The sequence below is a fragment of the Gymnogyps californianus genome, chromosome Z (assembly GCF_018139145.2).
Source record: "Gymnogyps californianus isolate 813 chromosome Z, ASM1813914v2, whole genome shotgun sequence".
Taxonomy (NCBI): Eukaryota; Metazoa; Chordata; class Aves; order Accipitriformes; family Cathartidae; genus Gymnogyps; species Gymnogyps californianus.
Window position 1 is genome coordinate 50257746 of NC_059500.1, and position 27618 is coordinate 50285363.

Consider the following 27618-nt stretch of genomic DNA (forward strand, 5'->3'; position numbering starts at 1 on the left):
GCCCATGTCCTTCCTCTACTTGGGAGCCCAGCACTGGACCCAGCACCCCGGATGTGTCTCACAAGGGCTGAGGAGAGGGAAAGGATCACCTCTCTTGACCTGCTGGCAATGCTCTTCTTAATGCAGCCTAGGAGGCTGTTGGCTGCCTTTGTTGCAGGAGCACATTGCTGCCTCATGGTCAGCTTGTTGTCCATCAGGACTCCCCAGGGCCTTCTCTCCAGCCTGTCAGCCCTCAGTGTGTACTGGTGCCTGGAGTTGTTCCTCCCCAGGTGCAGGACATTGCAATTCCCTTTGTTCAGTTGCATGAAGTTCCTGTCTCTCTGTTTCTCCAGCCTGTTCAGGTGCCCCTGGACCACAGCAGGACCCTCTAATGAATAAGCCTCTCCTCATCTGAAAACTTGCTGAAGCTGCAGTCTGTCCCATCATCCAGGTCATTAACAAAGATGTCAAACAGTACTGGTCCCACTATTGACTCCTGGGGTATACAACTGGTTACTGGCCTCCAGCTGGACTTTGTGCCACTTATTGCAACCCTCTGGGACTGGCCATTCAGCTGGTTTTTAATCTACCTCACTATCCACTTATCTAGCCCATACCTCATCAACATGTCTATGAGGATGTTAAGAGAAAGATAACAGTGTCAAAAGCCTTACTGAAGTGGAAGTAAATGACTTCTACTGCTCTCTCCTCATCCACCATGCCAGGCATGTCATTGCAGAAGGCTGTTGGGAATTTGCTTTCATGAATCCATGCTGACTACCCCAATTGACCTTGTCCTTCATTTGTTTGGAAATGGTGTCCAGGATCATTCACTTCATCTCCTTCCTAGAGATTGATGTGAGGCTCTACCAGCATGTTCTTGCCTAGATCCTCCTTGTCACCTTTCTTGAAGAAAAGAGTGACATTTGCTGTCTGCCAGTCATCAGGAGCCTCCCCTGGTCATCACAACCTTTCCAAGACAACCAAGAGTGGCCTTACAATGACATGGGCCAGCTCCCTCAGCGCTCGTGGCTACATCTCACCAGGGTCCGTGGACATGTATGGGTCCAGTTTGTTTAAGTGCTCCCTAACCTGATCCTCCTCCACCAAGGGTACAATTACCTCCCCTTGGGCTTTCCCACAGTGTCAGGGGCCTGGGGTTCCTGAAGACTAGTCTCGCTAGTAAACACTGAGGTAAAGGAGGTGTTAAGTACCCTTGCCTTTTCCGTGTCCTTTGTCATCAGCTCCCTTACCCCATTTAGCAGTTGGCCCACATTTTCCTCAGGCTTCCTTTTGCTGCCGATGTCCCTTTAGAAACCTTTCTTGCTGTCCTCCAAATTCAGAACTTTAGACTGTTTTTAAAACTATCTAAGAGACTATTATTACTATCTTTTCTTAAAAACCTCTAATTAGAGACAAAGCAAACTTGTAATGGTACTGTATAAGCAGAGGCTACTTTAGGGTTGGATCATACCAATTTTAATGCAGTTTTTAGATGAGATTTTAGCTTTATCAAGCTTAGAATGGCTCTAACAAATGCATCCAAGCTTTAGTCTCACAGTTTATGGTGGCAACAGACCCTCTACATGGACAGAATTACAAAACTGTCTTCAGATGGCTGATGATGTTCCAGTCATCTTTTTCTGTTTAAAAATATACATTTGTTGAAAAATCGCAGGGTTAGCCAAGCATGAAAGTTTCCGGGTATGCATGAAGGGTATGTAAGTTGACTCACTGTTGCAGGGCCTCCTGGCGGAAGACCATATGTGCATCTTTCTCACAGTGGACTGTAGTAAGGAGATGTGGCAATTTCCTAGCTTTAGAGCTTTCAGTCAGATTTACTATTCTAACATGGTTATTTTGCACGTGTTGAAATTTTTTGGCTTGTTAACACATGCCTTAATGACTCAAGGGAGGTTCCACTGAAATTGGTTCTTGCTCAATGTTCCTTTTTGTAGACGCTCAACAGTAACTGCAAAACATCTTAGCGTACAGTGCTTGTTGAGAGGTGTCCAGAGGCTGTGATCTTTAGGTTTTACCTTTTTTTTAACTGAGAGATCACATGGAAAAGAGTTTGGAAAATGAGCATTGGATCATATTTAGAAGTGTAACTACTGTTAATATTCTGCTTTTATTTTTCAAGCCTGGAAAGAACCTTGACCAACAAAATGTTAATATTTAATTTACTGGTATCTGCTAATTACTCTTCTTTTCTAAGCTATTACTGTAAAACTGAGGTTATTATTAATGAAAATTTAGGTAGAAGGATTTGCTCTGTTCTGTTTCTGAGAGGGTGAAATAAAAACACAAATGCATTTATCACCACTAACCTACAAAGCAAGCCTCAGCCCAGCTCAGTTAAGAACAGCACACTATCCTTGAAAAGAGGGTCTTTTTACGGACAGAGGTAGTAAATAGATTTACACATGTAATATGTTATAAGGTGGTAAGACTTAATACGGTGATAAGTTGTGGGAAGTCACAAAAAGTAGCTGTTGGAGAGACAAGGAGTGTATTTCTCCAATGTGCTGGTGTTCCTAGCTCATGTTTTTTGCCACTCTAGCCTCATTCTACGAAAACAGAATGTTACAGAGACACTGTAGGGGTGTGTTGATCATAAAATTCCTTAATAAACCCTTTATTTCTAGCAAAATAGTTTTCGTATAATCACTAATTTGACAGAACATTTTAAAATGATTTATAATTAAGAGCTAATGCCCATGGAATAGAATATTGTCATAGGTTAATGGCCTCCTGCTGGTTCATGAATGCAGAAGCGTTTATTTTCCAAGCAGCAGGCGCTGATCCTCTGACAGTGTTCTATTAGAACAACATTTTTTCTATTATATAAAATGACTAGTGCAGATTTAAACATTTTATCTGATGGATGCTGGTGCATCGGCATGACAGATACTTACTGTACCATGTTTGACCCAATGCACTTTTACAGAGTGAAAGGTCCTAGATTAATTACTGACTTTGAACAGACCTTGTTATTTGCTTGGGCTATCTGAAGAGTACTTGTTTTGATGTTTCCGTTCTCTTCCTCCATTCCATCTCTCAAAAAACACCAGCAAAACTTAAACTTCTAGCAGTTCATAAGCATTTCCATAAAACAGTTCAGGTTCTTTTTGGAAAGTGTTGGGGAACAGGAAAGAAAAATAGGAATTATATCCCCTATAAAGCAAATAAGGATTAATAAAATCATATGTTACTGGGATTGCTTGAGGGGAAACATAGTTCCAACTTGGGAACCATGTGCAGCTTGGATCGTACTTTAAATCTTGCCTTCATTATGATTCCTGAAAGCGATCAGTGCCAATTTCATAGGAGTCAAGCCAGAGAACTGTTCTGTTCACTCTTCTCTTTTTTTCATGTGCACATGCTTGGGACTCAACCATGGAGAATAAGTGGTGAAGAAGAAATGTGGTTTTGTGCAACAGTGAGTCTGATAGGCAGGTGAATGTATCTTCTAATACAAGCTATATCACTGACTCCTGCTGTCACCCAGAGCACTTAATTGCTGTGTCTCCCTGTTGGCAGTGTGGCTGTAGATCATTAACATTTGTACAAGGCTTCAAGATGCCAGAAAAAATACCATTAGTAAAAGTTTTTTGGGATATGTTAGGAAAAAGGAACTGGGTAGCAGTTGTGGGAGAAGGAAGTCCTCCTAGAAGACTGAGTTCCGAACAAGGAAACAGATCGTCTCAGAAGGTACCTTTTGAGAAAAAATGCCATGAATATTTGTTTAATCTCACAGAACAGGAACTCTCAGTAAATGGCAATGCTGAGAACTATATAACCTGACAAGGCAAGTGAGGATTATGAAATTTTAGAGTTAATGGGCTCTCCTTCTACCTTTTTAATGTCAATACTGTTGAAGATGTTGCAAAAACCCTTCCAGTAATAAAGAGGTTAACCAGCACAACAGCTGAGTATTCTGTTGGTTCTGAAACACCTTTCTTCCTTGTCACACTCCCTCACTCCATTGAAAGGCTTTTTGAGTCAGCTCAGCTTCTACCAGTTTCCTTTGAAAGGTATTTTTGAGTAGCAGTATAAATTCTTTATCAAAATATAGGCAATACACTATTTCTGTTGTTGAACACTCTATTTGGCCTGCACTAAATTAATTAAAGAAATATTCAGTTTCTTTACTAGGAGAGGGAGAGAGTGCATAAGAAAGCAGGAAATGATCTTTACACATCAGTCTCTCCTAGGGAATAACTGAATGCCAAGACTGCTGACCAGGCTGCAGCTATAATGAGCTTTTATTAACTTTTCTACTAGTGTTCCCATTCTTTGTCTACTAAGATCCCCTCCCTTCTTAGTATGGCAGCACTCCCAGGTGGATGACAGTGCAGTAAAGAGTGGTTTCTGCTCAGCTAATAAATGTGGAAATAAGAAAATGTTTTGCCTGAAGCTTAGCAGCATTGTCTGGAAATACACCCTTTGTACACAGCATGTCCAAATGTCTGGGAACAATGTGGAACTTGGGTTCACATCACTCAACGTTTAAGTGTATATTAAAGATCAGGAAGGAGCTGGGCCATTACTATGGGATCACAGTTCACTATTAGAAGTGTTGTAACACTGTTGGTGCTGGGTAACTGCATCTGTCTGAAAATGTTATGGGACTAATGGCTTGGTGAGATCTCGTGCCATTGTTACTCTGGTGCATTAGTATTGCTGAAGAGCTACTCCAGATTTAGGCTAGCACAAGCAGGAGCATGGCTGAACCCAGGCCTCTGGTGAGACAAAAACTTTGTCTTCCTTCTCTTCCTGAATTTCCATGGAAAGTAACTCCACAGCTCTTTATGGCCAGCAAGATCGAAGGGAGGAGATGAATTCTGTGGAGGGATGAGGAAGAGCTGATTCATTCCTGAAAACATAATGGAGCTTATTGAAGAGTTATTCCAGTTTAAGAGGTCTCATGTTTTGTATTATGGATTGTAGAGAAAAAACCTGCACACCAAAATACCCTGGATATTACCCTGAGTGTTCTCCCAGGAATACCTCTTTAATAGGGGTGAATGAGAAGGTAAGATGAGCCACAGGGAGTGTGCAAGCTACACAGGAGGAAGGGTATGAAGCAAAAAGAGGTGCCAGTATAAATGACTAAAGAAAACTTGAAGTTGGACCTCACAGCTAAGTGCATGTCTGCTAAGTCTTCCTGGGAAGATCTCACCCACATCTCTGGCACTTCCACAGCAGATAACCTAAGCTGACATTCACCTTGGCTGCATTACAGAAGTAATATTTTCACCACGACAAACTGTTGTTAAACAGCAGCCCCATTGAATTACTCATGCTTTCCTTTAGCAGGCATGCATGTTTTCTTTTCCATAGCAGGCTTTTTCTTTTTTCTTTTTTTTTTTTTTAGTGTGTACTAAGACATTCTCAGTCCCCCTTCCACTGCTCAGACTTGCTAGTTTGCTTCCATACAGTGCTCATGTATCATCCACTTATAGCACTTTGATGGGAAGCAAACAATAGTTTTTACCAATTTTATAAAGCAGTTTTGTAAGTGTATAGGAAGTAGTTGTGGGGAAAAGTTATTGCTCTTGCCATCTTTGCCTTCTAGTTTTTTAACTTCAGTGAGAAAATGAGGCCTTCATGGCTAATGATAGAACTCTGGTAGGACCAGACTCTCTCCATCCTGACCGACAATAGACAAGAGCCTAGATGTGAACAAGAGGAATTGCAATATGTTTGCACAATGGGAACTTTACTTAGAATAGCATCAAAATTATTAAATTGGACAAGCAATCATTCAGCTGCCCAGCTGCCTCTGGAAAAAATGTTCAGTGAAAAGGGTGGGATGATTTACACCAACATTTATCCTCCCAAAAAACTGTCAGTCAACAATGTTTTTCTCTCTTCTTCTGAGAAACAGGATTTGTCGGACTTCCTGAGCCAGTGGTATTTAAAATATAAACAAATTAAACCAAAAAACAATAGGTGTTTTTCTACAAAGAAGCTAGTCATTTGTGCTTTGCTTTTCATAAAAAAAGGTGTTACAAAAAGTCTAACTACAAACCTATGTTAAAAACATTCTTGTGTAGGGGAACATCTTTCTTTTTTTCCCATCAACATTCACCTTCTGATTGGTCTACTTCTTAGTCAGCTTGGTCAGCAAAAAGATATAAATCTGGCTACTTCATTCTACTCTGGTTTTTGTGACACTTCTTCCTTTTGATCAGTGTCTTAGCTTAGGAGTAGTCTAAAATTAGTGGACCTGCTTGTGTAGTAAGGTGATAATGTGCTAGGCAGATGATAGGATTTGTCCTTATGTCAGTGCTGTCTACTGCAGACAGGCACTGCTGCAAGAGTGCAGAATTACATCTCTGAAACATGTTTCCCAGATGCAACCATTTGATAGTCAGCACAGTAAAGCAAATATAATACCCTACACTGAAAACAGCCAACAACAGTCACTACATAATCCCATGCTATACCTATGAACATTATTATGCTCTCTTCTGTCCAAACAGCCTCCATCTCACAAACACTGATGAACAATGGAATATGCTTTTATTTTCATGCGTTAGGGATAGCGTGACATAACTTGCCTGGGGATTTGTTCTGCTGCTTGTTGTTTATGAGATTACCCCTTAGTCATTAAAATGAGAATAGCCCACCATTATCAGTTCTTCCACTGGGTCATAAATACAAACAGAGGGCCAAAAAACAAATTAGAGCTACCCACATCCATGCTTCGGGCTTATAGCTGGAATTTTCACACTATTATAAGAAAATCTCATGATGCATTTTTCAGTTCTCCTCTTTCTAGCAGGGAACTTGAACTCTTCAAACTTGCTGTAAAGCCTCAGTTCATGACGTAAAAGGTCATCAGAAGCCCTTATTGTGGCAGGGAGACAAATATATCTTGGTGTATAGCCCTGGGAGAAGCAGGAACCTTGCTCCAGATAGTGAAGACCCTGCCTGAGATGTTTTTCCTATAGGTGGTCCAGTATTCCTCTTATTGCAAGGGGCCAGAGGTGTGTGAGCAAGGGCTGATCAGCACTGTCTGTCCTGTCTTCTCACTGATCTCCATTTCTGTTTCCTGGGTGAAGGGGCTCTGCCTGTGTGTATGTTTGTGTGGTGGCTCAGTGCCAGCCATGGATGTGAGACCACAGGTCACGGGGGGTGCACGAGGTTGCCAGCAACTGGAGAGACTGGGGTGTCTGCATGTTGTCTGGGTGCGTATGTGTTGTGGTTTAACCCCATCTGGCAACTAAGCACCACCCAGCCACTCGCTCACTCCCCTCCGGTGGGATGGGGGAGAGAATCAGAAGAGTAAAAGTGAGAAAACTTGTGGGTTGAGATAGAGACAGTTTAATAGGTAAAGCAAAAGCCGCACATGCAAGCAAAGCAAAACAAGGAATTCATTCACCACTTCCCATCGGCAGGCAGGTGTTCAGCCATCTCCACAAAAGCAGGGCTCCATCACATGTAACGGTCACTTGGGAAGACAAATTCCATCACTCCCAATGTCCCCCCATTCCTCCTCCTTCCCCCAGCTTTATATGCTGAGCATGACATCATATGGTATGGAATATCCCTTTGGTCAGTTGGGGTCAGCTGTCCCAGCTGTGTCCCCTCCCAACCTCTTGTGCACCCCCAGCCTACTCGCTGGTGGGGTGGTGTGAGAAGCAGGAAAGGCCTTGACTCTGTGTAAGCACTGCTCAGCAATAACGAAAACATTCCTGAATTATCAACACTGTTTTCAGCACAAATCCAAAACATAGCCCCATACTAGCTACTATGAAGAAAATTAACTCTATCCCAGCCAAAACCAGCACAGTATGTCAGCTTGTTCAATTGCTAGCAGACATCAAGCCAGACTAGTGGTAAGTAGGACAAGGGGTTTGGGAGCCACATATTGGAGTGGCCCTAACTCTGGGCTGGGTACCGTTGAGACCAGAAGGTCTGAGAGTTGGCTACTGAAGCGGCTGTAGGTCCAAGCCACCTACTGCAGAGATCAGGGGTCTGAGCTGGGTACTGGTAAGTTCCATGGGTCTGGACAAGCTACCAGAGATACCTGTTTGCGTGTGTATGTGTGTGCATGAAGCAACTGGGAGACAATAAGGTCCAGAGCTACTGGACAGATGTATGTCTAAGGCCAGTTACTGGAGGGATCCAAATTGAATATATACATATATATGTATATATTTTCCACTAGCAGGCTTTCATCCAGATCAGCCGGAGAGGGAACAGGATGAGGATGTTAGTGCTGTCTGTGTTTTTGTAAATGCTGTTTCTTTTGTCTGTGGGGCTGGCCATGTGTACTTGTATACATGTATTGTGTGTATGTGTGCATGTCTGCCTGTTGGGAACATACACTCAGCCTCGCTACTCACTGGGCCTGGGGACATGGAGCTGCAGCAGTCTCACCATTGTTGGGCTGCTAGATTCAGCACCTCTCAATACATACCAGCAAAACCTTCCATTATTTAGAATGTTGACCTGTGGACCTTTAAGTACCATCCTTGCTATCTTACACTTGGGAAAGCTGAGGCAGAAAAAAGAGACATAATCCAATTCACCCAGCAGGCCAAAGGCAGATCATCTGTGGTTTTGACCTGCTAGAAAAGTGAGAGTCACCACTCAAAGCCAGTGAATAAAACAGAGCATGTCTGAGCTGAGGATACTGTAGGCAGAGAGGAGTGGACAGGAACAAAAGCCTCCCAGTTCAACTAGCAAGATGTCTGTGAGATGGAAGAGATTGTAAATGTCTTCCACACCTCACCTCAGCAAGCAGAGGTTAATATTTTGAGAAATATTCAAAGTGAAGACATTGCAAGTTTTATACTCCTTGTCCCAAATCAAATCAAAGAAACAAACAGAACCAGTACACTTCTCTTTAAGAGAGTGTCATATCTTAGACTGGTAAGCTATAACACATAAGGTTTGGTAACTACTGTAATAACACATGCCTTATCATGCCTTGTTCTTTAATTGTCTTTCACACGTGACAGTTTTCCATGCTATCCTCTGCCTTGCTCCAAACCACATAGTAAAGAAAGCATTTCTAGCACTTAGCATTAAAGTCTTTAAGACAGACCACAGTGCAATTAAACTATTGTGCTGCTGGAGGTGCATAACAGCTTGGCATGTGGTTTTTCTTATACTTCACACTTGGGTTGTGTCAAGAAACAGTGCCAAGCGGCAACATGTGAAGTCTGTAGATGGTGGCTGAATATATCTTACTGTGGCTAGTCTGCAGATCCTAGTTCCTTGCTTCAAGCACTGCAAAGCAAACCAGAAGCAATGCAAAGGCAGGACGCTTGGCTTGACTTCCTCTGTGGCTGACAAATCCTGGAGAGATTTGCACCCTGAGCTCCTTAGCTGGAGGGAAACTTGTCAGGGCATGGGGCATTTTGAACTGGCGCACATTGGGGCTCATGGAGGAGACAGGAGATAAATCCTGAAGTGAACTCTTTTACTGTTACAGGAAAATACTGGAACTGTTTGGAGAATGCCCTGCTGAGCATCTCTGGATAGATTTATTTTGTGTGAAAGCCACCTGGAAAATCTTCCTGACTCAGCTGGAGTACGAAAACAACTTGCCAAAACATCAGCTCAAGCTCAGCTAATCGCAATACTAGTTATTAATTTGTTATTGGCTTAAGTAGCTCTTGGAACCATGGAGGAGTGAAGTGAATGTGTCAGGAAGTGTAAGACAGAGGAGGTGGATGCTGTCTTCCCTTCCTTTCACTACAAAGCAACAGTATCATAACTCACAGCTTCAGAGCTCTGCATCTGTGCATTTGTGTGTGTAAGGAGATTTAAAAAAAAAAAAAAAATATGACTGCATACAAAATAAAAATACATACAGTTGCACACACATATATACGTATATGCTGTTCATGTGTCTGCATAAGAACAAGATCCAATGAACAGCTTGAAGTCTTCTGTGTAATTGCTTGCATTTTGGTAGGAATTGTTATGACATTATAATCCAATCACAACAAAATCGAGTTTGATCTTTTTCTGTCATCCAAGTCTGCCTTAATTTGACAGGGACCACTGGAAACAGGCATTCTCCTTGAAGGGAAACATGGCCCCTTTTATTGTCTGCATCAAAATCCTGTGACTTGAGGAAGGGGCACTAAGCTGACAGTAGCACAGCAATTTTCTACTGGATGTTTTTGAATGGTTAAATGGCACTAGGGTTTTATTGCCCAGGTCTCATTCTATATCTTAGTGATGACAAAGATGAGTCACCACTGTATGGAGAAAATAAGAGAAAAAGTGGATAAGGCCCCTGGTTGGGAGAACTGTGCATACAGCCTAAGTCTTTTTCTGACGTTAGTTAGCTGGATCTTTGACAAGCATCCAAGTCCTTCCCTGTGCCTGTTCTGGAGCGAATGAATTCCTCATATCAGCCTAAGTGGGTTGTTGCAGTTGCTGGGATACACGCGTAAAAGTATGGATACTGAAAATAGCTATACTTATATGGTTCACTCACATAAAAGGCTGAGGAATAATGTTGCTTAATTAGCAGCAAACAGAAACTGAATGAAGATGATTTGTACCCTGATTAAATTTCTGTTGCTCACTATGAAGAAAGAAGTTCCTGTGCTTCAAAAAACCTTTACAGCTCTCTGGATGGTTAAAGGGACTAAGCACATTTCAAGGGTTCTCCAAAGGCAATTATGACCTTTCAAACCAATGGCTACCTTAGGAAAGACAAGCCAAAATCTTGAATAAAGAACTGATACAATTTCTCATGAAATGGGAACAGAGTGGCATGCTGCTGTGTAGAACCAAATGATAACATTGCTCCAGACTGGCAAACAGCTCTATTTTGTTTCAGCGCAGAGCCTGGGGAACAGAAGTGTGTTTATCAGTTCATGAGTGCCTGTTCCCTGTGGTACTGCAGTATTTGACCAATTACTGCTCAGAACGGATCACAAGGCACTCTGTGATAGAATACCTTTTCAGACTGAAAACTTAAAGATTTGGGTAAAAGTGATGCATTCACTTCCACAGTATTTATATCAGTAAAGCCTCCAACAACTTCACACTTACATTACAAAGAAAGATAATTTCATTATTTGAAAATGTTGCATAAAAATATATTTCAGTGTCCAGAATTTATTCAGACATAAATATTGTTATTTTTCTTTCTTTCTCCTAAAAAAAATCCCCAAAGCTCTTTTGCTACTTTGGCCTGGGCTGTTTTTACCATTTTTTCTCATTTTAAATACTTTGCTTTGGCATAATATATGCACATATAAATACACATGCAAACACACACTTAATGAATTCACTTAGAAACCATATTTATTGTACTGTAGCTAAAATGAACTGCTTTGATATCACTTAGATGTGTTTTTCTTCAAGTTTATTGTAAACTGCAACATTATGGCATTTTTAGAGCATTTGGGAGAAGGTCAATCATGATTAAATTAGGATAATTAAAGACTACTGGTAAGGATAGAGTGTGAATTATAAAGAACATCAAACAAGGTATGCAAGTAACAAAAAGAATGAAGCCTGGTTTTTAGTGAATTTGAGTCCTATTTCAACTTCTGTCACAACCCCACCATAACCTCAGTTGTCACCCTTAAACTTATTTGTACCTCAAACTCCTTTTGTATCTCCAGTACCCTTGGGGCATATAATTGCCTGGATTTCCACCTGACTGGGTGGGAGGGAGCAGGCAGGGGCACTGGTCTGGACTCGGATGCGTGCTAGCCTCCTGGGACAGCTAAGGCCTCTCTGAATAGGCAGCTGAACTACCAGCCATTCCCCTGGAACAGGCACTAAACTTGGGCTCTCTTCGACTCAGATTTTATGTGTATTCGTAGCTAACAGATATTTGTTCTCTAGTTTCATTTTTGGGCCAAAAAATATTTGGTGTTTTTAAATACCTATTACTTATCAGCAATTTAAAATAATTGCAGTATAAGGGGAAAACTAATCCTTTCCACTTTACCTTTCCACTAAAAGAAAATAAATTAAAATTACTGGGAATATCAGAGTCAGAAGCTGCTGGAATGATCCGAAAAGATGTTAAAGATGTATAAGGATACTGGGGAGACAAGGAAAGACCATACCTGCACGAAAAAGGGAATTGTTTCAACATAAATTTGTTAAGGTTTGCCCTACAGTTCTTGGTAGTTCTTCTAGGGCTTTCTTTGGGGGTGTGTTTGAGATATGTGCAAGAACAGAGGGGGTGAAACAGTAAGAAGGGCACAAATTCTCTACATATGACTGCCTTAGGAAGTACTCTTGCATTCCTGTGCTGCCAGGAAATATGTCAGAGCACACTGTTTTGTGGTACTTTGGGGCTTTTGGTTTGAGGCTGGACTGGAGGGAAACTGTTCTTTGGATTTGGCTCTAGAACAGAGAATTTGTAAGAAGGAAGCAGCTGTGGTTGTGCAACAGCTGGCCCATTCACAACTGTGGGTCAGTGGGCAAAGGTGCTAATGGCTTGCCTATTAGTGGGCCTTGGGATGTAAGCGTCCAGAGTGAAATTTTCCATGAAAGGAGCAAAAATTGCTATACGATAGCTGTGCCCAGAACAATACTGATGTAATGAACCCTTTAAAGCACTCCCGTCCCACTGAGCCTTTCTCCTATACACCATACTGTCTCTAATAATAACCTTGAATGAGAGGTTTCTCAGCTGAATGGCTCAATATTGTAGTAGGAAAGGGGTCACTGAGTCTGAACTACATCTAACAAAGTCTAACTGCTTGACAGAGGCCTTTTGATGAAAGTTATTTCGTATATGCTACTGGATCCTTTTTCATTGCCACTCTTCTACCACCTGCTCAAAGAAACATGACTCATGCGCACTCTGAAAAAAAGACTATTAAAATGCTGCAGATCAGCACACCTACAAGCTTTGCAGCTCTATTGCTGCATAATGAAGGAATTATTCTTATTTCAATAAGAAAGCTGAAAACTTAATAAAAAAGATGAGGAAATTCTTTGTTCAGTGACACACTTATATCAAGTTTGCCATACAAGGCTACTGAGATGTTGAAAATATTATTTCCTTTAAAGCTGGACAGTCATTGCACAATGAGGCTACATTTTAATAACATATTTGAATTAGTAATAAACTGCTGAAAACATTTAGGGAGCAGGTAGGTTGTGATTATAGTAGTTTAGGAGTCTATGTGTTTGAGTTTAACAATCAGACATTCTTGCTACACAGAAGGGAATATGATCCTGCATTGGAAGCATTAAATGAGAAGGGAATGTTTTCATTAAAGAAACTCTGAAACCTGATTTATGGCCCACCGGTTGCATCTCGTACTGGAAAAAGGAAACCTCATAAATAAAATTGCTTAGAGGGAGTTCAGTATACTTTCCAAAGGGCCATCTAAAAAGTTTTCTTTTAAAATAAATAAATGCTGAACAATAAAGTAACATGAAGTCTAGTCCTAGCTGCTATTCCATGTTTTAACTGCTTTGTGACTGTATTCTTCTAAGCTTCTGAACGAACCTTCTGAAGAGACAAACTCCCAATGAAAAGACAGACCCTAAAAGTGATATATCAGACGTGTAAGGAAACACCTGGAAGTATCAGGATTCTTTGTATCTCAGTAATGCCTGAAGGTCTACTCATGATTGAGATCCTGTTTTACTGTGTACTGTTTAAACACAAAGTATATTTACCACAGCCTACTTAAAAAAAAAAAAAAAAAAAAGAAAAAAGTAAAAAAAAAAAAGAAAAGGAAAGAAAGAAAGAGAAAGAATGTTATTGGCTACATTAGGTTTGTCTTCACTGCAGAACACATCTGCCTAGAGGAAGAAAGCTACTATTGTGTATAAATTCCTTAAAAGTCAACTTCACCATTGCTGGTCTTTGGGTGGGTGCTATTAGGGAATTACATTTATATTAATTAGTCATCTTACAAGAAAATATGTTTAAAACTGTCTTCTAAATGGCACAGTGATTGGAAGAAGAGAGTAAGGTGGAAAAAACAATTTGTGATATCCTTATTTCAGAAAGAAGTCTATCATGTCGAAAGACAACCTATGACGTGGTAATGAATTGTGTGTATTTGAGGAAAGATTTTTCTCATGAGTAAATATTTTTGTGCAGTTGTATAGTGAAATAGTTTGCATTTCCCCTTTCCATATTAAGTTCTGCTTCTGAATACTTTATCTTCCTAGCATATATAAATGGACACCTTGTCTGAAGTTGGTAATATGAATAGTAAAAAAATGGGAGAGTTGTATATGTTTACAAATCTGTATCTTACTCAGTAACAAGTTAATTAAGCAAGATCTGTAAGCTGTGTTTTGGCTTCCTGAGGTAGTAAATTGAGATATAAGCTCAAGCTCTTGCTCCAAATGCTCACCATATTTGAAGAAATTCAGAGACAGATCCAATCTCCTCTGTTGTTTCTGGTCTGTATAATGGACTGAACCAATACCTCAAATCCCAACATTCCTGGCTTGAGTGGGAGGGAAAAAATTAATGTTGTCAGGGAATGAACTGGATAAGTTTTGATGCAGCGTTCCAGAAAACATAATCTATGGCAGACATCCAGTTCCTATTTACTAACCAGAGAACTAGCGGCAGCTGTTTATTATGACTGGTTGTTCCAGTTTGATCGTGTGTAATCATATTTGCATAAAGATAAAAAGGAAGGTGTTATAGAACAGACTTTAGCCATGCTTTTACCATGAATTAAAGGTAATTTCAGAGTAATTAGGTATAATTTGTTAAAGAATTCTTCCCAGCAAATGATGACTCTGATTTCATAATTACAGGACAATGCTTACTATGGCTTTCAAGGCAGGAGAAAACATATCTGAGGGGGTAGTGTCCCACACTAGACAGATCTAATGTTTCTATGAAAGACAGGTGTTTTGTCAGATTCCAGCTACACACTTTCACACCTGGAATGCATTAACCATAGCAGTGATGTTAATGAAGACCAGGTGCTTCTTCCACCCTCCAGACGAGGAACTGGCATGAGTGTTACTGTGTGCTACCTGGGAGTCTCCCATTTGTCTCTCCAGACGGGCTTCAATGCCTGCCAGAAGGTGTCCTTTCAAACTTCTAGTGTGGGAAGAAGCTCAGGCCTGGAAGAAAGTCCAATGGAGCAATCAGATAAGGTCAGACAGAGAAAATGCCAATGTCCAAGCTCATGACAAACAAACGTGTTGGCTATGCATGAAGCAACCAAACAACATGTAGAAAAAAAGATACTTCACTAAGGGTATGCAGCCATATCTGTTCCTTTCACACCAGGATCTGGGGTAGGGACCTGAGTGTCCAGAAAATAGCAATAAAATAGCTATAAAAGCTGCAAGACAGATATCAAAAAGATGCCATGTTATTGACAGCTGCCAGATACAGTCCAATTGAAGGGCCCTTATTCCTTTAAAATTTGGAAGTTTGCTATTTAGTCTGGAAATGAGTAATGGATGCCTTGAGCAAGATTTATTTTTAATAAAACACAAGGTTTTCATTGTGATTGCGCCTACATAGTTTTAATATTCTGTTACAGAACATGAGAATTTTTTTAAAGGAATACTTTACAGGGCAATCTTTTCCCCTTTTCTTTGCGTTTCCACGTGTTAGATTTGAGATTGTCCACTCCCTGCAATTTATAACAGCTAAGGAAGTTAATAATGGCTCTGAGAAGGGAAAAAAAAGAAACCTATTGAAAGGGAAAAGAAAGGGAAAAAGGTCTACATTCTCAGCAGGAGCTTAGTTAATTATCTGACTCCTTCCCAGCCACTTCTGGCACATGACACTACCTCAGCAAAACAATTAGCCTTTCCACGCTGAGGGGAAAAAACAGCGATGGCCAAATATCAGAATGCGTGACATAGTGTTTAACTCTAAAGTCCTAGTTAAGTTAGAGCAGACCTGAAGCACTGCAGATATAGGACTTGTTTTCTCTTTGCTTTTAAATATGACGTTCTTGAACTGAAACACAGAGTGGGAGGAGACAGGAAAGTTGTGCATAAGGTAGAGTTTTGAAAGGCTAAGCTGCGGTGTAGTGCATGTAATGAATCCTATTGTGCTGTCCAGTTAATGAACCCTCCTGTACTGAACTCTGATACAGCAAAGAAGTGGAATCACACGATGTGCTTTCTTTCCTTGCTGATTTGTTACTGACTTTATTTTGTGTTTGGGATGTCTCTGGAGTCCTTGGCCAAAAATTGCTTGGGCCATAATACATTTAAACCTTTTTAAACCAACAAGTCAATCTGCATGTATAATCTGACCATTGTGGATCTACTTTTTTTTGATCTAATTTTTTTTTTCCCTGGAAGTCAGTCAACCTCACCTTGATCCCTGGGAAGGTGGTGGAGCAGCTAGTCCTGGAAACCATTTCCAAGCACATTAAGGATGAAAAAAACATCAGGAGCATGGCTTCACCATGGGGAAGTCATGCTTTACCAACATGATAAACTTCAACAATGAAATGACTGGCCTGGTAGATGAGTGGAGAGCAATGGATACTGCCCACATGACTTCAGTAAGGCCTTTGATGTCTCCCATAAGATCCTCATAGACAACCTGTTGATGTATGGGCTGGATGAGCAGGCAGTGAGATGGATTGAAAACCGGCTGAATGGCCAGGCCCAGAGAGTGGTGATCAGTGAAACAAAGTCTAGTTGGAGGCTAGTAACTAGCAGTGTACCCCAGGGGTCAATACTGGGTCCAGTTCTGTTTAACATCTTCATTAATGATCTGGATGACGGGACAAAGCGTACCCTCAGCAAGTTTGCTGGTGACACAAAACTGGGAGGAGTGGCTGATATACCAGATGATCATGCTGCCACCCAGAGGGACCTTGACAGGCTGGAGAAATGGGCCAACAGGAAATTAATGAAGTTCAGCAAGGAGAAGTGCAAGTTCTTGCACCTGGGAGGGAACAACCCCATGCACCACTATAGGCTGGGGGCCCCCTATCTGGAAAGCAGCTTGGCAGAAAAGGACCTGGGCGTCCTGGTGGACACCAAGTTGAACATGAGCCAACAATGTGCCTTTGCAGCAGAGGAGCCAGATGGGATCCTGTGCTGCATTAGACAAAGTATTGCCAGCAGGTCAAGGGAGGTGATCCTTCCCCTCTCCTCAGCACTGGTGAGGCCACACCTGCAGTGCTGGGTTCAGTTCTGGCCTCCACAATACAAAACAGATATGGACATACTGGAGAGAGTCCAGCAAAGGGCCACAAAGACAATGAAGGGACTGGAGCATCTCTCCTATGAGGAAAGGCTGAGAGAACTGGGACTGTTCAGCCTGGAGAAGAGAAGGCTGAGTAGGGATCTTATTAATGTATATAAATATCTGAAGGGAGAACGCAAAAAGGACAGAGCCAGGCTCTTTCCAGTGGCACCCAGTGACAGGATGAGAGGCAGTGGCAGAAACTGAAACACAGGAGGTTCTCTCTGAACATCAGGAAGCATCTTTTCACTGTGAAGGTGACCGGGCACAGGCACAGGTTGCCCAGAGAGGTTTTGGAGTCTCCATCCTTGGAGATATTCAAAAGCCATCTGGACATGGTCCTGGACAACCTGCTCTAGGTAGTCCTGCTTGAGCAGGGGGATTGGACCAGATGACCTTCAGAGGTCCCTTCCAACCTCAATTGTTCTATGATTATGTGATTCTGTGATTCCATGATTGTGTGATTTTTACCTGATCTCTCTTTCCATCGCTGACCTGAACACCTCATGCAGCAGCCACTGTCTTCCCAGCCGCAGAAAAAAAGAGAATGCAAGTCTAGATGCTGTTTATGTAACTGATCTTTGGGACAGCAGTTACACTGTGTGGGTGAAGTTTCTCTGTAGGAGCTTAAGACTACTCAAATGGTATGTCCTTTCCTTCAGTCATCTCTGGATCAAACGTTTTGGCATAGCCTTTGTAACTCTTTAAACTCCAGCTCGCATTGTAGCCAGCATATGTTCTAGAAAAAGAAAATGCCCTTATTGAAATTAGAACTATTACTATTAATATTTGTGTTCATCTAGCAAGATTTTTATATATTAATATGAAAAAATTCTGCTGTGCTATAGATTATGTTCTTGTTTTTACTTGAAGTGACAGTGCAACTGCTGTCTTTTATAAGAAAGTGTTATCTTCCCCACTCTTTGAGAAAAATCTAGATTTTTAGAAGAGATTCAAGAATACATATTTGTCATAGTTTTGAAGTCTAATCCATTAAGAATATTTTCAAGATTTGCATTTTGGGGATTGTGCCTTTCTGGGTCCACTGACACGAAAAGCGGCAAAATATTGAAAATTAGAAGTTTGTATATGTTCAAATGAATCAATGGCACCAGGATGATTATACATGAGATGAAACAAACCAGACAATCACACTGGGCACTGTCAGTAGGTTTTTATTCTGCAGTATATAGTAATTGTGCTAGGAGTGCGATATATATCTGCAAATGAGACAGCAATCATGCATAGCTGATCAATTAATCTTTTTCTTAATTTTCAGGTCATTCTATTGTAGCAACCTGAAATGGTGTTTTTTTGTTTTGTGTGTGATTGGACACAATTATGACATATGAAAATATTTTAGTAATTGGAAAATGAAGACATAGAAAGCTCAAAGATTACGTTTTTTCTAGATATTAAGTTTAGTGTTTAAACATTTATCTGCATAGTAAGACAACTAATGGGATATTTTTGAAATATATCTGGTTGTCCTAATGTCTTTTTGGCACTTAAGAACTGATCCATAGATACCTACCCAGAAGACTCCCTGATAGAGCAGCTCCTGAACTGGAAGAAGAATGCAGAACACCTTACACAGTCCGTGCTCTAGTGCTGGTCCTCCTTGTCCAGCCTGTTTGAACCTCTGGCTCAACAAAGTTATTTCACAAATCTTTACAGCATCTTTATGACTTAATGATAATAATTATGGTAGTGGAACAAACTAATGACCCACCTAGGCCAATCTTCTGTCTATAACAGTTTCCAGGTGTCTCGGTGGTTGGCATAAATTACTTGCAAGGCACAAAATCATGGAAGAGTTTAACCATCGGAGAAGTCTTTTCCTAATGCCAGCTGATAATCAGCTTTGTTTCCTGAGGCATGGAGTCTGCTCGTCGGAGATACAGATGTAAACTAAATGAGAGAGGGCCCTGCCTCCCTTTCACTGTTCAGGGATGACAGTTTGTGGCACCTGTGGAACAACTGCTTTAGTCTCCGGCTCGTGCTGACTAGCTGTGTATGACAGTGATACCCCTGTGCCCAGGTTCTCTGCCATGGAGAAACATAATCTATGTGATCATACCGTCCTCCTCCAGCCAAAACTTAACTCCCCAACTCTTAAATGAACAGCATAAAACACAATTACAAATATTCATACTGCACCTAATAGCTGACTTTCATAAGAATGCCCGATTAGGCCCTGAGCTATCCTGCACCTGGAACTCCAAGGATTTCCTTCTAAAACAAACACTGCAGCTGTTAAGAGTAAATTCCACTTGTTCTGGTCATTGTATCCTGAAGCTCTCTTCCCTCAATCTGTCCTGTTTGGTTTTTTTTTTAACTGCCTGTAATCTGTTTGGACAAAAGGATAGATGTGAAGCACCTTATGATCTTCCTTCGGGGTCTTTGGATAGGTAAAGTGGAAGAAATGGCATTGTATGCCTATGTGTCTGAGTTTTAACCTCCCCTGACTAACAGAATATTGCAGCTTGCAGTCGTTCTCATTCATAAAAGGGATGAACAGATCTTTCTCACGATGGAGTGACAGATTGAAAATCATACTTTTGTTCTGGCTTTTTTCCTTCATATACTACTGCATTCTCTGCATATGCTCTGTATATTCTGTCCCTTGTGTCTTACTGCAAGTTTGGTAACTGACATCAGCCTCTAACAACGTAGTTAGTATTCCTTGTCCTCACATTCTGTTCTCTAATGCATGTAGTTTTCCTTCTTTTATTAATAACACTTTTTTGTACTATTGATTGCGTATCCATGTCCAGCTGAAAACTAACGCACAACATTTGCATTTAGAATGATATTTCAAATGATGACTCCTACTACAGTATCCATCTCTCCTTTGAAAAATTTACCTGAACTAGTGGCGCTTTTATTCTCTTTGGTCACTTTGCTGATGCTTGCAAAATGATGCAAGGTTTTGCATTTCTTCTCATGTGCTGGTTATGGTGTTGACTTTTGCTGTTTGCAACAGCATGTGAAGCTCTACCTGGTTAGTTTTTTTCCCTATGATGTGGAGCTCCTAAAGCGTTTCCCTCTTGTAATATTTTGCGTTTATTAAAAAGTATTCAGTACCAGAACACTGTTGGCCTTCCATAAGCTTTGGCCTCCGCCAGATGACTGCTTATATTGGTTAACTCTAGTTATTCCAGTAGTTATTTCAGATCTGGTCCCTCCAAACTGCACTATTTAACGCTTCAGCTTCATTTACTACTGCCAAATATTTTCTTCTCTTTATATCCTCTGTTTGACAGTATGCCAGTCATAAGCATCATATAACACTTCTGATAAATCCATTTGTTACAGTTTTCTTCTTAGTCCTCTCTAGAGAAGTCAAATGAAAACTCAGGCAGAACTTCAAATTAAAAACATCAAATACATTAGTCCAGGCTAGCTCTGAATAGATATTTTCATCTTTCAACTATTCTTCATTGTGCTGGGACTCTTGTTTACAAATATAGATGGGAGTGCTATTTATGTATACCTAAACAGTCTAGCAGATACTTTCTTAGTTTGTCTGGTCCTTTGTAGTGTTAAGTGATCACTCATTGCTTAAGATACTTGCAGGAGTTATGCTTTATTCTGTGAAGGACTTCAGCTGTCTGTGAATAACAAAAATTGCTTTGCAGTGGCTTGACCATGCTTTCTCTGAGAAGCTTAACTGTTAGGGTACAGTTCCAGTCTGTAAGAGAAAATGCCAGTCCCCGGTCTGTAAAAATTCTTGCAAGAGGGCTTAGTGAGTAAGATCATAATCCTTGATATGTTACAGCAACCAAGTTAAACAGGGGTTTGAGATGGATATGCTGAGATAATCTCCCAGTGTGAGAACAGAAGACTTTAAAAATAAAAAAAGTTAGATTTTATAAAAATAAACAGTAGGGCATTTAACTTTTGAAAGAGAAACATAAAATGTCAGAGGGAGAGAGAATAGGTTTCTTTTAAAAAATATTGTTTATACACAGCTTTCCCACTTCCCACTGTGGCCTAGCAGGTAGGTCCCATGCTTGTTTTGAATTGGTTTCCATAACCTTCAGAGTTTTGGCGGCATTGCAGCCTCCTTCGGTCGCCGAGACATTCCTTCTGTCACATCTGGCTTGTGTGGCTGCTCACTCAGCCTTTCCCAGGGCACACTCCCTTCCCCTGCAGCCCCCGGCACTCCCCTCCCTCCCTCTCTCCAGGAGGGCTCACCCGAATGCTTATCCTGAAAGGAACATAGTGCAAACTGAGAACTAAACAAAACCAACCTACTGTCCACCATGGGACCACTGCCTATATTTGAGAGAAGAGAGGGGTAAAGTCCACAGGCGCAGTAAATTGCAGCAGTGTTTCACGATGGAACGGCCATCCAGAAACTCTACGTTCTGGGATCTGCTTTTCTCCCCAGACTGTCTCTGACTTTTTTTTTTTTTTAAGTGAAAGATTCCCGAAATGTGCATTATTCAGTGTAAATTCAGTTTGGCCTTCAAGCCACATGCTGGATTAAAAGTGTTATCTTTCCAAGTACACAATTGTTTTTAATTACTCTGCCAATGAAGCTGAACAAATGGCAGTCAGGTCACACTGTCCAGCATGGCTCATAAGTTTTATGAGCTATGTTGCACACCACAACGTATGCAATCACCTTTCACAAAACAGCACACTATCTCTCAGCCAGATACTACTTTTACTCTGGATGGTCCCAACTGCATGTCTTCTTGCAAGGCTGTCGTATAACTTCAGTATCTACCATTTACATTGTTAGCACTGAATTCAAGCTCCTATTACCATGGCTTTGTCCTGGATTTCAAACAGTTACTGACACACTTTACCCCTAGCATACATGCACTGTGTCCTTCTGAGTGACTTCACACTGTCCATGAAAACAGTAGTCAAAATATTGAGGAACTACCGTGGAAACAGCCTCCTATCCCTTCCACCTGGGTTTATCCTGAAAATAATAAAGACATAGGTTATTCATACTTTGTTCCCAGCTCTGAGACAGGCCTTTCATTAGGATGAGTCTCCGAGACTCTTGAAGTTCTCTTTTCCACTCAAAATACTTACTTTCTCCACTTCTGTATTTTCATTGCTTCAGTAAAGTTCTTAGGTATTTGTTCAGCACCAACAGCACAGGGGGCATGCTGTGCCTTGGGTCCCCAAGGCATAACTGGTATTTGAGCTGTTCATAGAAGCATATAACTCTTGTGAGGAGTGTTTAACAGCTACAAGCGAGAAGTGTTGCCAGCAGTCATTACCTTCTTATCCAGATTTCCATTGAAAAGTGGTTTTCAAAGTGTTTCTCTGTTTTTCATGTAAGAATTGCTAATAGTGAAATTACTGTTCAACAGCAAATGTCCCGCCAATTAGAGGTGGGGGAGAGAAATCTTCAGGTTTTGCTTTCTTGAAAAAAAAGGGGAAGAAAGGAAAAAAACTGAACGGGATTTCATTTCCTGCTAGCTCTCACAGCGTGACTAAGTGTTACTTAGCAGTATGGCGATAGTGTCCAGAGGCTGCAGTGGGGATCAGGCCATACTGCTAGGTGATGCATGTGCAAGCAGTGTACTGGCTGTGTTGAAACAGTGCCACAGGCAATCTCTAAGGTATTCCCTGCGGCTCAGTCTCTCAGTAATATAGTTCAGAAATCAGGCTGCTGCTCCCTTCTAATTTAGCTGTCCTGGTTCCTACCTCAAGATGTTGGGACCTGGCTGGGGTGTGCGCCCAGTGTCAAGGAGGTGAATGATGTCCCAACAGCCCTGATCCCAGAGCAGTGATAAAAATAAAAATGACATATGAAGGTGGTGAGGGAGAAGGATGGGAAACAGGCAGGGAGAAGAAGTGCATTGAATTAATTTGCCTTTGGAAGTTTTGCCCGCTGTTTATAGAGATGGTAAGGCAGTTAAAGGAAAGAATGCTGCAATGATCAGCTAGACAGGGAAACCCAGGGGAGTGTGAGTACATGGGAGTGGGAAAGACATTCTGAAACATCTTCCAAATCAGTAAATGCAGAGGGCAGCAGGATGCTGACCTTTTACTGTAACCAATGTCAGCTGCAAGTTGTAACTTCATGCTATTAATTACAACCGAGCATACTTGTGGAGTGTTACTGGTGTATTTCTTCTGTTGGTATTAAAATTTCCTCTTTTCCTCTCCCTCCTGCTCCACTCCAGTCCCCACCTCCTGAAACAGGATCAAGTTTCAAACTGCACTCTGAGATGGAAAAAAAAAAAGAATAATAAGGAGGGGCTCTGGAAGGGAAAAAGTAGTTTGTCCATCTTGTGGTTTTTAGGGCCTCCTAAGGAATTCCCAGTGCGGGCCACCTCCAACTGCAAATGCTTTATCTATGAATGCAAACTTTATAGTATCAGCTCTAATGTTATGTCTTTGCAGAAGGGATTAAATCACTATTCAGTGGACAAATTGCTGGAAAATTCCTGCTTGAGTAATTTGTAGCTCAGACAAGTAATGAACCAAATTATTTGGATAGAATCAGAAGGAACTTGTAGTTTTAACACTTTGAATCAAAACCAAAGTTCAGTTTGAGGTTTGGGTTAGAGATGTACCCAAACCACCCCCCTTGCTATAAATAACTCCACATTTTAGACATGTTTGATGTAGGTTTGGATCTGACTTTGGGGTTTGGACTCATTCCAAGTTTGGATTTTTGTCACGTCAAATGTGTTGATTTGCTGGAAAAGTAAGGAACGTTATTTCTGTAAGCAATCAAATTTAATGACACTTGTAAGTACACAAATTAGCAGCAGGTATATTTTTTTCCTCTGATTCATTCTCAGAGTCAACAACACTGCTGTGAATCTGAGGAGAGGAGATAAAAAAATCTAATTGTATTAATGAAAGAACTTTAAAATAAATAACATTTACACAGCAACAGAGCTGCTAAATGTTTGGTCTTCCAATTAGACTTACGCACACTACTTGCTTTACAGGACTAGGATGTAGGCCCATCTGTTGTACATCCTGCTGAGAGGTAAAGGAATTCTGATTTTAATGGATATGAAGACTACCTATCTGCCAACACACTTTTGCAAGAAATAGCAGAATGAAAATTTGCATAAATGCAGACGTAAACCATGGGGAACATATGCATCATCATTTTAATATTCAGGCACAAGAAGACCCCAGGATAGGGAGATCTTTGCCATGTCATATTTCCACCTTGGAACCCATTAGGTTTGGCAGCTGCCTCTTACTGTTTCTGGTACTCACTCCGAGTTAAAACATCAAGGTTTTTTTGTTTTGTAGCTTAGAGGCAGAAAATAAAGGTCAATTTGACTGTGAGCTCAATCTGAGACATCGGAGGTCTGAGTCTTTTCAAGTATCCAGTGCCTGGTTCTGTAGTTGGTCTTGCAGACGTTAAGCACTTTTTAAAAATCTTTCTTAAGCCATCCCAAGTTGGACACTCTCAGGACATGCCACTCTCTCAAATATCTTTAGCTAGAAGAAATGCAGTTTGTTGAGGCACTTCAATAATATGATGCTGATGCACTTTTTCATAAGGTAAAGAATTTTTCCCTCGGATAGCTTGCTTTTTACTGTAGGAAGAGAGCCTCTTGAGTCTAAAATCGACCATACAGTTTTTGTATCATCTGTTTTTTTCTACCCACAGTTTGCTACTGTAACAGACATTAACAAGAAAAATTACAAAAATAACATGCATTTTCTTTGGTCTTTCTCTGTGTGAGGCCACCTGGGGACCTGTTTACACAAACTAAATGACAAGAGAAATCAATTAAATAGAATATCCCTTTAAAACATTTGCTTCCACTGTTTGTTGGGGTTTTTTGGTTGGTTTGGGTTTTTTTTACCACAGACAAATTGCTTTCTTATTGCACATAAAATATCTGTATATGCAGTGGACATGAAAAAAAAAAAAATTAGTAGATAGATCTGCTGGGAAACCTGACTGGTTGAAGTAGCCAAAAACCCACCAATTTGCTGGGAATATCTTTTGAGCTGGCACACCTGCTAGCAGCACCTCAAAGCTGGACAGGCAAGATGCACATTCCCCCTTTTCAGTCCCTTTCCTGCTTGGCTGACTTAATATGGAGGATTTGTGGAGGGATGTTTTTAATGGCAGGATTTCATATGGTAAGAACGTCATGCAGGAAACGAAATTTGGCATGTTGGCATCTGCTAAAAGCATTCAGCCCATCTTGATGTATGAAAGCCTGACATGACCACAACGATGCTGTCTCTTACAATTTTATCTTAAAGACTTAAACTAGTCTGTTGTTGTGGATGTTTCTAGGGATACAAATCTCTTTTCCATGCTCTAAACCAAAGCTGAAAGTGACAACTGACAATGATGTAAGTGTGAATTTTAAGTAGGTCAGGGTCCCTCTTGACCACCTCAAATAGTTTCCTGTACTGAACATTTGAAAAATCAAGAAAGTCTGGATTCCAAACCAAACTCTGAGAATTTCTGCCTGTGTTTGAAATATTGTATCCAAATATCTTCTGAAAAGACTTGTTTACAAAACATTACACCTGCTGTTTGGATTTCATCACCCAGTTTATACCTACTGTGTAGATGTCATCAACGTATTATTTCATTGTCAATATCATCCTAGGGAAGTGTTTTCACTCCAGACTACTTTATATGCTAATATTGTTTTTGTGCAACTCCAGTGTTAACTAATTTTCACTTTCTAGGTGTCAAGTAATACCAACACTGTACATTCGTAGGCCGCTACATGTGCATTCTTTACTCTTAGAAACAGATTGCAGATATACAGATTTCTGATCAAAAAGGAGTTCTTCCTTGCCAGTTCAGACACGCAAATTCATGTAACTTCTTTTCAAATGGATTTATTTTATCTATATTTTTATTGCCTGTTACTGCTGTTGATCTCTAGGAGGATAGTGCACTGCATATAATGCTATCCTTTTTCTGCACTGTTGCATAGCAATCTTCAAATTCCAAAATAGGCCTTTTGAAATGTCTCAAGATAATAGCAAATAATGAGCTTTAAATCTTCTTTTGTTGTTCATGTTGCCATGTTCTTTCTAGAAAGGAGAGTGTCATCAGCTGGCATTTCACAACAAACAGCCCTTAAGAAAACCCCAAAATCTGTTTTATTTTTCTCCATTTCTTAGGAGTGGAATTGGGAAGGCTGAAGTTGTTTGAACTGCTTTCTGTGCTTATCTGTTTGCTAGTATCTTGGAGGCTCTTTCTTCATACCTGTTTGGTTACAATGCTGGTAAAGCATGGAAAACAACAGAGTTTCTGGACAGATCTATGAACACATTTATGTATTCTGTTTTGTCAGCAAGCTATTGTAAAGAGGGATGATTACATAGCTTATGTAGTTCCTCTGTTACCCCCAAATATGAAGAGGGACAATGTGGCCATATAGATGTTGAATAGGGAACTAGGCTACCTCAAAATTAGAAAACTTAAAAGAAGAAATGAAGGATTACATTTAGGTTCCAATATGTATGTCAAAATACTGTATGAAAATAAGATTTCACTTTCATTTTTCTATGCTACATTTTATAAGTTATTAATCTATTTTGCTTAGAAGTGTTTTTACTGGATTATGAACAATTTCCCTTTTAAATAAGTATGTGTGCATGTTTTTACAGGAGGTTGTTAGCAAAATATGTAGCTAAGGCTCAGTTTGTAGCCAGAAAAGTATTACTTAATGCTCATTGCACTTAATTCAGTTGGCTAAATCAATCAACAAACATTCAAACAGGTGAAGCTAAATTTGATCCATTTCCAAAGAGATGCCTTAAATCCTGAAGGAGACAGAACTCTGCATTCTGTGTGTGCTTACCAAACTATAATGCAAGTAAGGTCAGTTGATTAGATTTTTTTTTGCAACAGTTCTACACCTGAAACTGAAAAAAAAAGGTGTTTCCTTAATATCAGAACTTTTTCGTGTGACAGAAATTGTTGAAATAAGTTGTTTAGATTCTTGACCAGATTTAGCTTTTATACAACATTATACCACCACCACATCAGGGTTGGCTATAATGGAAGACAAATGTCTGAGATTTTTTACTTTCCATTGCATTTAAAAAGATCAATTAACTTGTTCTAATTTGGAAGGTGAGCAAATTTGGGGGTATTGGAATTCTGAGTGGAATGAAACCACTTCTGTTAGTTTCCCTAATAACACAGATCCTGAACCAGGCCAGCTGGCATGCTCTCACCTTGAAAGGTGTCAGCCCATCTCTTGGAATGCTTGGATGATCTACTTATACAAATAAGCACTTGGATCTATCACACACTGGTGTCAAGCTCTGCCTCATCTTGTGGTCTGACAGCTGTAATATTCTCCCCATCATGTCTCCCCACCATGGTTTGCTGAAATGCCTTAAGGATATTGAACTAGAGTAAGCCAGGTGCATCCATTGACTTATACTTTGTTTTAGAAAGTAGATAGCAATGAGTGGGTTTTGTTGCTGCTGTTTTTGTAGTATGCTGCAGGCTAACTAGATGGAAATGACAAACGATTTTATGATAG